Below are 9,029 nucleotides of genomic sequence, written 5' to 3' on the forward strand. Positions count from 1 at the left end.
GCAAGCTTAAAGATGGCAAAAAAAAAAAACCCTCCCTTGCTAAGCTTAATTTATGAACGCAAACCTCACAGACCCTGGAATCAGAAACGGACAAAAAGCCCCTACTTTCAGTAATAGGAAAAGCCGCCACTTTAGTGTCAGAAAATGTTTCTGGGGCAGAGGGGATAAACTGAGACCAAATTGGGAACTGTCTGGGAGAAAGAATCTCTGAAGAAACCGAGAAGGGACAGATTCCTCCCCCAGAAAATGCATGACCTGAGAAAGCTGCTAGAGTTTGAGGCAGATTCGGGGGTGGGGGTGGGGGGCTATCTCCAAAGGCAGCTAGCAGAGGAACAGAGCCACAGCCTTAGGTATCTGAAGTGCTGCATCTAGGGGGAAGGAACAAGCAAAATGAGAATAGATGAGTGGGAGAAAAACTCTCTGTAGGAGCTATGGAAAAACTCTGTTATAAATGTTTTTGTTTCTGACTGGCTAAGGCAAACACAAGCCCTGAGGAAAGTTGCTTTCAGGAATGCCAGCCTCAATGCCGGCTAACGAGGCAGGTGCGGTTCTGATACGGGCCAATGTCAAATGAAGGAGAGACACCTGTTGAAGCCAGCTGAGGAGAGAACAGAAATCTCACAATGTCCCTTAACTAAAAACTTAAAACGTTTGGTCCAAATCTCATGTTGCAAAAGCAAAAACCTCTAAAGTAAGCCCAGTAAAAGAACCAGTTGACTCTCAGACCCGAAAAGAACTATGGGAAATGGAGTCCATAAGCTAGCTCGTAACAGCGAACTGATATAAGAGAAATGAATTCTGGGAAAGGTAGTTTTCCACTAAAGATGGCGACAGTGCCTGGTAGAACTTTTCAGCTCAAAAAGACATTCATAGTAAACTTAAAATACAGCTTTTAAGCCGGGCGGTGGTGGCGCACGCCTTTAATCCCAGCACTCGGGAGGCAGAGCCAGGCGGATCTCTGTGAGTTCGAGGCCAGCCTGGGCTACCAAGTGAGTTCCAAGAAAGGCGCAAAGCTACACAGAGAAACCCTGTCTCGAAAAAACCAAAAAAAAAAAAAAAAAAAAAAAAAAAAAAAAAAAAAAAAAAAAAAAAAAAAAAAAAAAAAAAAAAAAACCAGCTTTTAAAAGGAAAATCGTCTAAGAGTTTGTTAAATGTCAGTTCCAATGAAAAATCCTGGTTTGGAACTCCTTTGGTAAAATGCCTTATTTACCCTAATAGCTGTGCAAAATTTTTTACGGTAGTTGGATGACAAAAAAACTATCTTTAAAAGCAAACAAGCCACTTTAAAATCCTTAAGAAAGCAAGAGAAAGTTTGAGGATTTAGTTCAGTGGTAGAGTGTTTGCCTAGCAAGCGCAAGGCCCTGGGTTCGATCCTCAGCTTAAAAAAAAAAAAAAAAAAAAGCAAGAGAAAGCAGTCCATAAACTGAACATTGTTTTAGATATGGGAAAATAAAAAAGTTCTTTGCCTTTTGAACAAACAACATGCAATGAATGATTCCTTTGCAAATCTAATAAGGAGACAAAGAAACAGGCATTCAAAAAAGAAATGACTGCTTTATAGATGGGAAACAAACTTTAGAAAATCTGTCTTAAAAAATAGTTGCTTAACCTGAAAGTTCCTTATAAAAAAAATCGATGCTAAATATCACATCTGCTAACAACAATAACATCAGGGTTAAAGCTAATGAAGTGAAATGATGAAAATGCTTTTTTCTCAGAGTAAGCTAATGAAGGATATGTTTCATGAAAGAACATCTATGTTGACTCCTTTGAATAGTAGCAATTTTGGTGAACATATTGGGCTAATAAAAATCTGTCAGAATCATCAGCATTGTTAAAGAATTCAAGGCAAATACAACTTTAAAAAATTAAGAAAGGGGGATATTGTATCAGAGTTTGAGTATGAAAAGCAGGTAAATCAATTTTCCTGATTTTGAGGTTCCATCTTGCAGTCTGGGGATAGTAAGAGTATAAAGAGGCTTCCAGACTGCTGAGGAGTTTGAGACATTGTAACTAAGTTGCAGCAATGTTTTCAGACCAGCTGAAAGCTACAGGTCTGGAACCCCACTCCAATTTAGACAACTATCTTCTCCTGTTGGGAAACTGACTGTTATGAAATGACTAGCTAAGCAATTCAGAAACAGAATTTTCCTTACAAGGTTATTCTCTTTCCTTTCCTTTTGAGTTTGCTGTAAACGGAGATAGCTCTTAATAGAGTTGCTATAAAACATCTGAAATGCATAGCAACAGAATTCGCTAAGTCCCAGAGTTGAGAGAGCCATTAGAGAATTACACTCTTCTGCCAGGACCCAGCCCCAACTGTGGACAAGCAGTAGGACACTGGAATTGATTGCACCCTTTTGCCTGGTCAAGATCAGTCTTCCGTGTCCCTATTCCATGGGAAAAATACTCTGCCTTATGGGTCTGATGGCAGAAGAAGATTGATGTTGTTCTGACTGGTGCCTCCAACGCTATGGAGACCTGGGTAGGGATTAGTCCCTGTAATTTATAGGATTGGAAGCTTCTTGGTCTGCACTCAGATATAGTTTACCCTTCTCAGATTTCTGATAGTACTGATGGCTAGGCTAGCTCTAACTATGTCAGTGTGGCAGCATCAGACAACCAGATCCTTCTGCAAGGCTATAGCTAGCTTGTTAGCTCACTTTTAGGAAAATGTTCTAAGATATAAAAGTTTAAGTAAGTCATAAAGGTTCAGATATTCTAAAATGAGATATGTTTCAGATTACTCTCCTGTTCTATGGTTCAGAGCTTAACATTTAGGAGCCCTGATGAGCTGGTAGAGCAATGACTACTTACTGTTCAGTCACAAGCTCAACATTTTGGATTTGCTTTAGATGTCATCTAAATATGTCTAAATGTAAACCTAAAAGTGCTTCTCATCAGGTCAAAAATCTCTGTCCAATTTATACCTGTCTTTCTGGACAGAAGAAAAATGCACAAGCTTTTAACTCAAATCTGTAGTTCTTGTTGGGACTCAAAGGTATGAGTCCACTTCTGTTGTTTTACAGATACCCATTACCTGCTTTGTCTACAATATGGATTTTGTCTACAATATGGTAATACTAATGTATCTAAAGTTTTTATGTCATTTTGTAAGTAGGCCTCAGAGGATTAAAAGAGTAATAAAATCTAGATCTACTTCAAAGAGGTCGAAAGGACCCCAGATAAGTATTCCTATTTTTCCTCTCTCCTGGTCTTGGGACTACTGCTTTTCCCATTACTAAGGGTATGGACCAAAGGGTTCCAAATAAGTTCATAAATTTTAACTTCTGTTCCTAGTTTAAAATTTGTCTCAACAGATTTCCACTTGGCTGGTAGTCACCTCCAAGTTTCAGTTGCTGACTACACTGCTTCAGATGACTGAGTTCTGGACTTGCTAAAAGCTGACATGCACCAGCCCAACTAACATGGTTCTTCCCTGTCCCTATGAGGTCAGGCAGCTACATGCTTCTGACAAGTGCCCTTTGCCCAGTCTTTGACTAGCTTTTCAGCCTTTTGAGGGACCTGACAATGGCACCCCAATGCCAGCTCGAAGCAGTTCCAAAGAGAATACATTGTCCCATGTTCCCTGTTCAGAAAAGGATGAAATGCTGGGTCAAAACGAAACTCCCTGGCATAGAGACAAGATGGCTAACTATACATGACCATTATTAGAGAGGGATACTTATGAGCTAACTGTCCAAAACCCATGATTGTGTTTCATTAGGCAATGAGAAGGGGGGAATATGAGACCAAAATGAGCCATCTTAGAAATAAGACCAAAATGCTTTTACCCTAAAATTAAGGCCTTATTCCTTTTAGGAATAGGCCATTAGTTACTGAAACCAGTCAGTTCAGATTCCAGAAACCAGGAAGTGTAAAAGTACAGAGTCACAAGGTAGTCACGAGGTAATGACTGCCAGACTATGAAATGTCCTCACCCTGGTTTCCAGGGTAACTGACCACAGAAATGCCCCCATTGGGCAGCCAATGAGAAATGGTGGCGGGTAACCACTCCTTTAGACATAAGATTAAGCCATGATTTCTAGAAAGCCCCTAGAAGCGACCCAATCAGAATTATACCCATACTAGCACCCCTAAATGATGTAACCTTGTGGCTTTTGCCTTTAAAAACTGAGCTTGCAGACAGGCAGGCACTTCCTCCAGCCTCCCTGCCTAGGCTTGTATTGTATATCCAGAATTAAACCTTGCTTTTGCATTCCAGCACAAAAAGAAGAATTACACTCTTGTTTCAGTCTATTAAGAACTTTTAGAATATCAAAGTTGACAATAAGCTCTGAACTTTAAAAACGATGTACATACTTCCTGTCTAGTTGAGAATCTTTCTATTAGAGATAGTGATGATAATTAAGAGTAAGAAGTAGAAAATTATTCTGTCTTGTTAGAAAATGTTTAATCTCTTCTAAGTGTTAAGAAGTCTTTAGGTGTTTGCTAAGTTAGATATATGCTAAGAAATAAAGATTTAAGTAAAATAAGAAGAATATAACCTTGCAAGAAATAAAAGTAAAAGATGCTAGCCATAAACCTAAGATAGTCCTAAGACATGTAGTTATAAGCTTATAAGAAGTAAAGATGCAAGCCGGGCGGTGGTGGCGCATGCCTTTAATCCCAGCACTCGGGAGGCAGAGGCAGGCGGATCTCTGTGAGTTCGAGGCCAGCCTGGGCTACCAAGTGAGTTCCAGGAAAGGCGCAAAGCTACACAGAGAAACCCTGTCTCGAAAAACCAAAAAAAGTAAATAAGTAAAGATAGATGCTAGTTGTAAAAGAATATAAGAAGTAAATAAGATGTTAGTTGTAAAAGATGAAAATAAGAAGTAAATAAATGGGCTGGAGAGGTGGCTCAGTGGTTAAGAGCATGGACTGCTCTTCCAGAGGTCCTGAGTTCAATTCCCAGCAACCACATGGTTGTGAGATCTGGTGCCCTCTTCTGGCCTATAAGCATATGTGCAGATAGAACACTGTATACATAATAAATAAATCTTTAAAAAAAGTAAATAAATATATCTGCTAAAGTAGTTCTATAGTTTCCTTAAGGAGTATAAATAAGTAGATGTTAATATATTATATGTGAGTTTGTAAAAAGTGTAAATGTTGAATGTGAGTCTAAATGCTTTGCAAGATGTTATATGTGAGTTTATAAAGAAGTGTAAATGTTAAGTGTGAGTCTATGCTTAATGTATATGGTGAAAAAACCTGAAGATTTTGTGTCCTAGTAGACTTCAAAGCAGGCAGTCTGAGCAGTTTCCAAAAGCTCCAGAAGCTGCTAAGAAGCTATGAATGGTGGACACCAGAACCAGAACCAGCAAAAGGCATCCGCAGCCGAGATCCATGGAAAATCAGCGCAACCCAGAAAAACCTGAGCTAACAGCAAAAATCGGTGCGGTTAAAATATTAGTGTAACTAAAAAGGTCTCTGGCTTGAGAATGAAAGTTGCAGATATGCTTGTTTGAACTAAAATTAACTGCAAAAAATTTTTGGTTGTACAACATCTCTTCATATTTGGAAGTGAAAGTCTGATACCAGAATTTACTTTTTTTGAACTTTTTGAACTTAAAAAAATGAGATAAAATTACAAAAATTGTTATGGATTTCTTCATATTTAGAAGGCTTGTACCAGAACTTATTATTTGAATTTTGAGACTTAAGAAATGAAATGAACAATAGTGATTTTGTTGCAATGGGACAACTTTGAATTTACTTATAGTGATGGCCTAGGAACTGTTTTCTGGAGTTATTTGTGTTAAAAATGGAACTGTTTGGCCGGGAGGTGGTGGTGCATGCCTTTAATCCCAGGACTCTGGAGGCAGAGGCAGGCGGATCTCTGTGAGTTCAGGGCCAGCCTGGACTACAGAGTGAGTGCTAAGAAAGGCACAAAACTACACGGAGAAACCCTGTCTCAAAAAACCAAAAAAAAAAAAAAAGTTCTATGGAACTGTTTATGCAAAAGTGGAATTACTGATGGAACTGGTTTTGTGTTACAAATGGTACTGTTTAAATGGAAAAGTTTGGGTTTTCTAACTAGGCTTGAGATTTTGCTTAAAAAATTATAAAGAAAAGGGAGAGTTAATTTTCCTTAGTCTATTTAATTAAAAAAAATTCTTGTTGTTTGAATGGATTAATACCATGTTTTGTTAGTAAGAAATGCAAAATGGGTACACCAAGAGATTCCTTTAAAGTGTAAAGAGTTTTATTAAGAAACTGCTTTTGGATGTTTTGCTAAAAGTTTTCAAAGTGTTAATGGTTAGATTGAGAATATTGCATTTCAATATGGGTTTGTAGGAATTGTATAAGTTTGGGTTTTTTCTAACTAGGTTCAAGATTTTGTTTAAAAAAATTAGAAAGAAAAGGAGGAATTATGAGTGAATTAAGGTTGAATGTATGTTTGCAGAAATTATGTTAACCTATTGATATTAATGCATCCTGGTTTTGTGGAGTTAAGGAAATATTTAAGTTTGATGTAAACCTCAGAAGTTTTTCCTATGTTCTGTTAGCAAGAAAATTCAAATGATTCTATTAAGAGTTAAAGTTGTAAGACTGAGAAAAATTTTAACTATATATAGCACCATTTATGTCAATTCAAATGGTTCTGTTAAGAGTTTGCTTTGAGTTGTAAGATTGAGAGAATTGTGACTATGTATAGGAATATTATGTTAACCTGTTACTGGGAATGATGAACTAAGATTCTTTTTTTTTTTTGAAGATTCATTCATTCATTCATTCATTCATTCATTCATTTATACGCTGTTCTGCCTGCACGCATCCCTGCAGTCCAGAAGAGGGCACCAGATCACAGATGGTAGTGAGCCACCATGTGGTTACTGGGAATTGAACTCAGAACCTTTGGAATAGCAGCCAGTGCTCTTAACCTCTGAGCCACCTCTCCAGCCCGAACTAAGATTCTTTATGTTTGCAATTGCATTAAGAGTTTTTGATTTAGAAAGGGCTTGATGCAGCTAAAGACTGCTGTAATCACCTTGGACCTAATCCAAAAAAGAAATGTCATCTTTATCATCCTCTGCTTCCATACTGGGAGGTATAACAGCTATGCAGATTGCTGTAAGCCATTAATAATGAGTTGTGTTTTATATATTAAGAAAGGGGGAAGCTGGGCGGTGGTGGCCCACGCCTTTAATCCCAGCACTGGGAGGCAGAGGCAGGCGGATCTCTGTGAGTTCAAGGCCAGCCTGGTCTACAGAGTGAGTTCCAGGAAAGGCACAAAGCTACACAGAGAAACCCTGTCTCAAACCAAAAAAAAAAAAGAAAAGAAAAAAAAAGAAGAAAGGGGGACCTGTGGGAGCCCGTTTTCAGCAGGTCCGCAGAGAGAGGATAATTAGGACTACGAGCCTGAGTGCAGGTGTTTGAGATGGTCTGCACTTGGCTTTGCTGGGGGAGGAGGTCTTTTGCTCCACCCCTTGGCATCTCTATAAATACCCTGGGGCAGAGACAGTCGGGGCCGTTGGAATAGGTTCCAGGTCCTCTTGAGGCTATCCTTTATTTTCTATCTGTTTATCTCCACAATCTAAATCCTTCTATCTAATATTTCCTGCTGCTCGCACTCAAGAAAACTCTGAGGAACTGTGGGGTTAGTGGGTAAACGCCCCACAAGCCATCTCTCCAGCCCCATTCTCAGGTTCTTGGTCTCTTATTCAAGAATAAAATAAAAGCCCACATGTATTTACAAAAGGAGCAAGGGAATTTTATTTAAAGCAAACCAATAGAAAAGACCAGAATGTCTGCAAGGGAGAAGTGGGTCACGAGTGAAGATGCCAAAAGACCCCCATTACCATTTGGGGCTTCCTTTTTTTTTTTTTTTTTTTTTTTTTTTTTCAGACAGGGTTTCTCTGTGTAGCTTTGCGCCTTTCTGGAATCACTTGTAGCAGGCTGCCTCGAACTCACAGAGATCGCCTGGCTCTGCTCCAGTGCTGGATTAAGGCGTGTGCCCCCGCCAGCTTGGGGCTTCCTTTTATGAAGTTCAAGAGCAGCAGTTTGCAGCTGGGTGTAGTGAAGCATGTTTTTAATTCCAGACTCAGGAGGAAGAGTCAGGCAGATCTTTTTGAGTTTGAGGGAAGCCTGGTCTACATTATGAGTTCCTGGGTAGTCAGACTCTCCCTCGAAAAAATTAAAAGCAGGGAATGGGAGAGGTTGCTATGGATATAGTTTGGCTGGTATTCTGTTTTGATTGATAGGCTTAGATTATGGTCATCTTTGCTCACTTCCTATGCCCTGTTCCATAATACATCTGATTTCAATCCTGTGCCTGTTCAGTTATACATAGGCATGGAAAGGTAAATAGGGGATTCTCTCCTAAAGTTCACTTGAGGATACAATTTGGTCTTATTGTGCATGTACCCCAAGCCACCTAAGGCTGTATCATGGACACATATACATTTTACCTTGACATAAATGGGAATGTGTTGGAATAGAAATTGTCCAAATTTGATGGTCATTAGGAAAGGAGAAATAATTGCTTCTTGGCCCTTTGGCTAGGATCAAGTGTAGTATCTGTTCTTATCAGTTTAATATCTGATACGTCCTCTATCTGAGGACAATACATTAAATGGATCTTTGGAAGTAAGAGTTGGAATAGGAGCTTGCTCCATCTACTCCATACTTCGACCTAGTATTGCAGTACCTCCAGAAATGGTGAATAGAAGTGGTTTTTTTTTATAAAAAAAAAAAAAAAGGAAAGGAGAAATTGTTTGGAGTGTGGGGGTGTGCAGCTAGATGCTATGGGGGTCCTGGGTTACCAACAGGTTACTACGTGCTTTGTGTGGGATGTGTGTGCATAGTTTGTGCAAGTGAGGGAGCTAGGCTACCAAGATCATTATTAGAAGGAGCATGTGCAGAACCCAAACCAAGTAGAGTCCCATGTTACTAAAATATCCTCTAAGCTTGCCTTCCTCAGTTCTAGTGGCTCAGACCATAGAAGTGATGAGGATTTACCCAGTACTGGTATCACAGAGGGCCTGCGACTGGAGAACAAGACTAAGGCTTAAGCTTAATTCTCT

General features: G+C 39.2%; 1 non-coding gene across 1 annotated transcript; it reads left to right on the top strand.

Moving 5' to 3' along the window:
* The first annotated feature begins 8,484 nt into the window (after nt 1–8,484).
* LOC114704912 lies at nt 8,485–8,675 on the top strand. Its single transcript, XR_003736332.1, has one exon. It is a non-coding gene; the product is annotated as a U2 spliceosomal RNA (small nuclear RNA).
* The last annotated feature ends 354 nt before the right edge of the window (nt 8,676–9,029 follow it).

Source organism: Peromyscus leucopus, chromosome X (genome assembly GCF_004664715.2).
Source record: "Peromyscus leucopus breed LL Stock chromosome X, UCI_PerLeu_2.1, whole genome shotgun sequence".
Classification (NCBI taxonomy): domain Eukaryota; kingdom Metazoa; phylum Chordata; class Mammalia; order Rodentia; family Cricetidae; genus Peromyscus; species Peromyscus leucopus.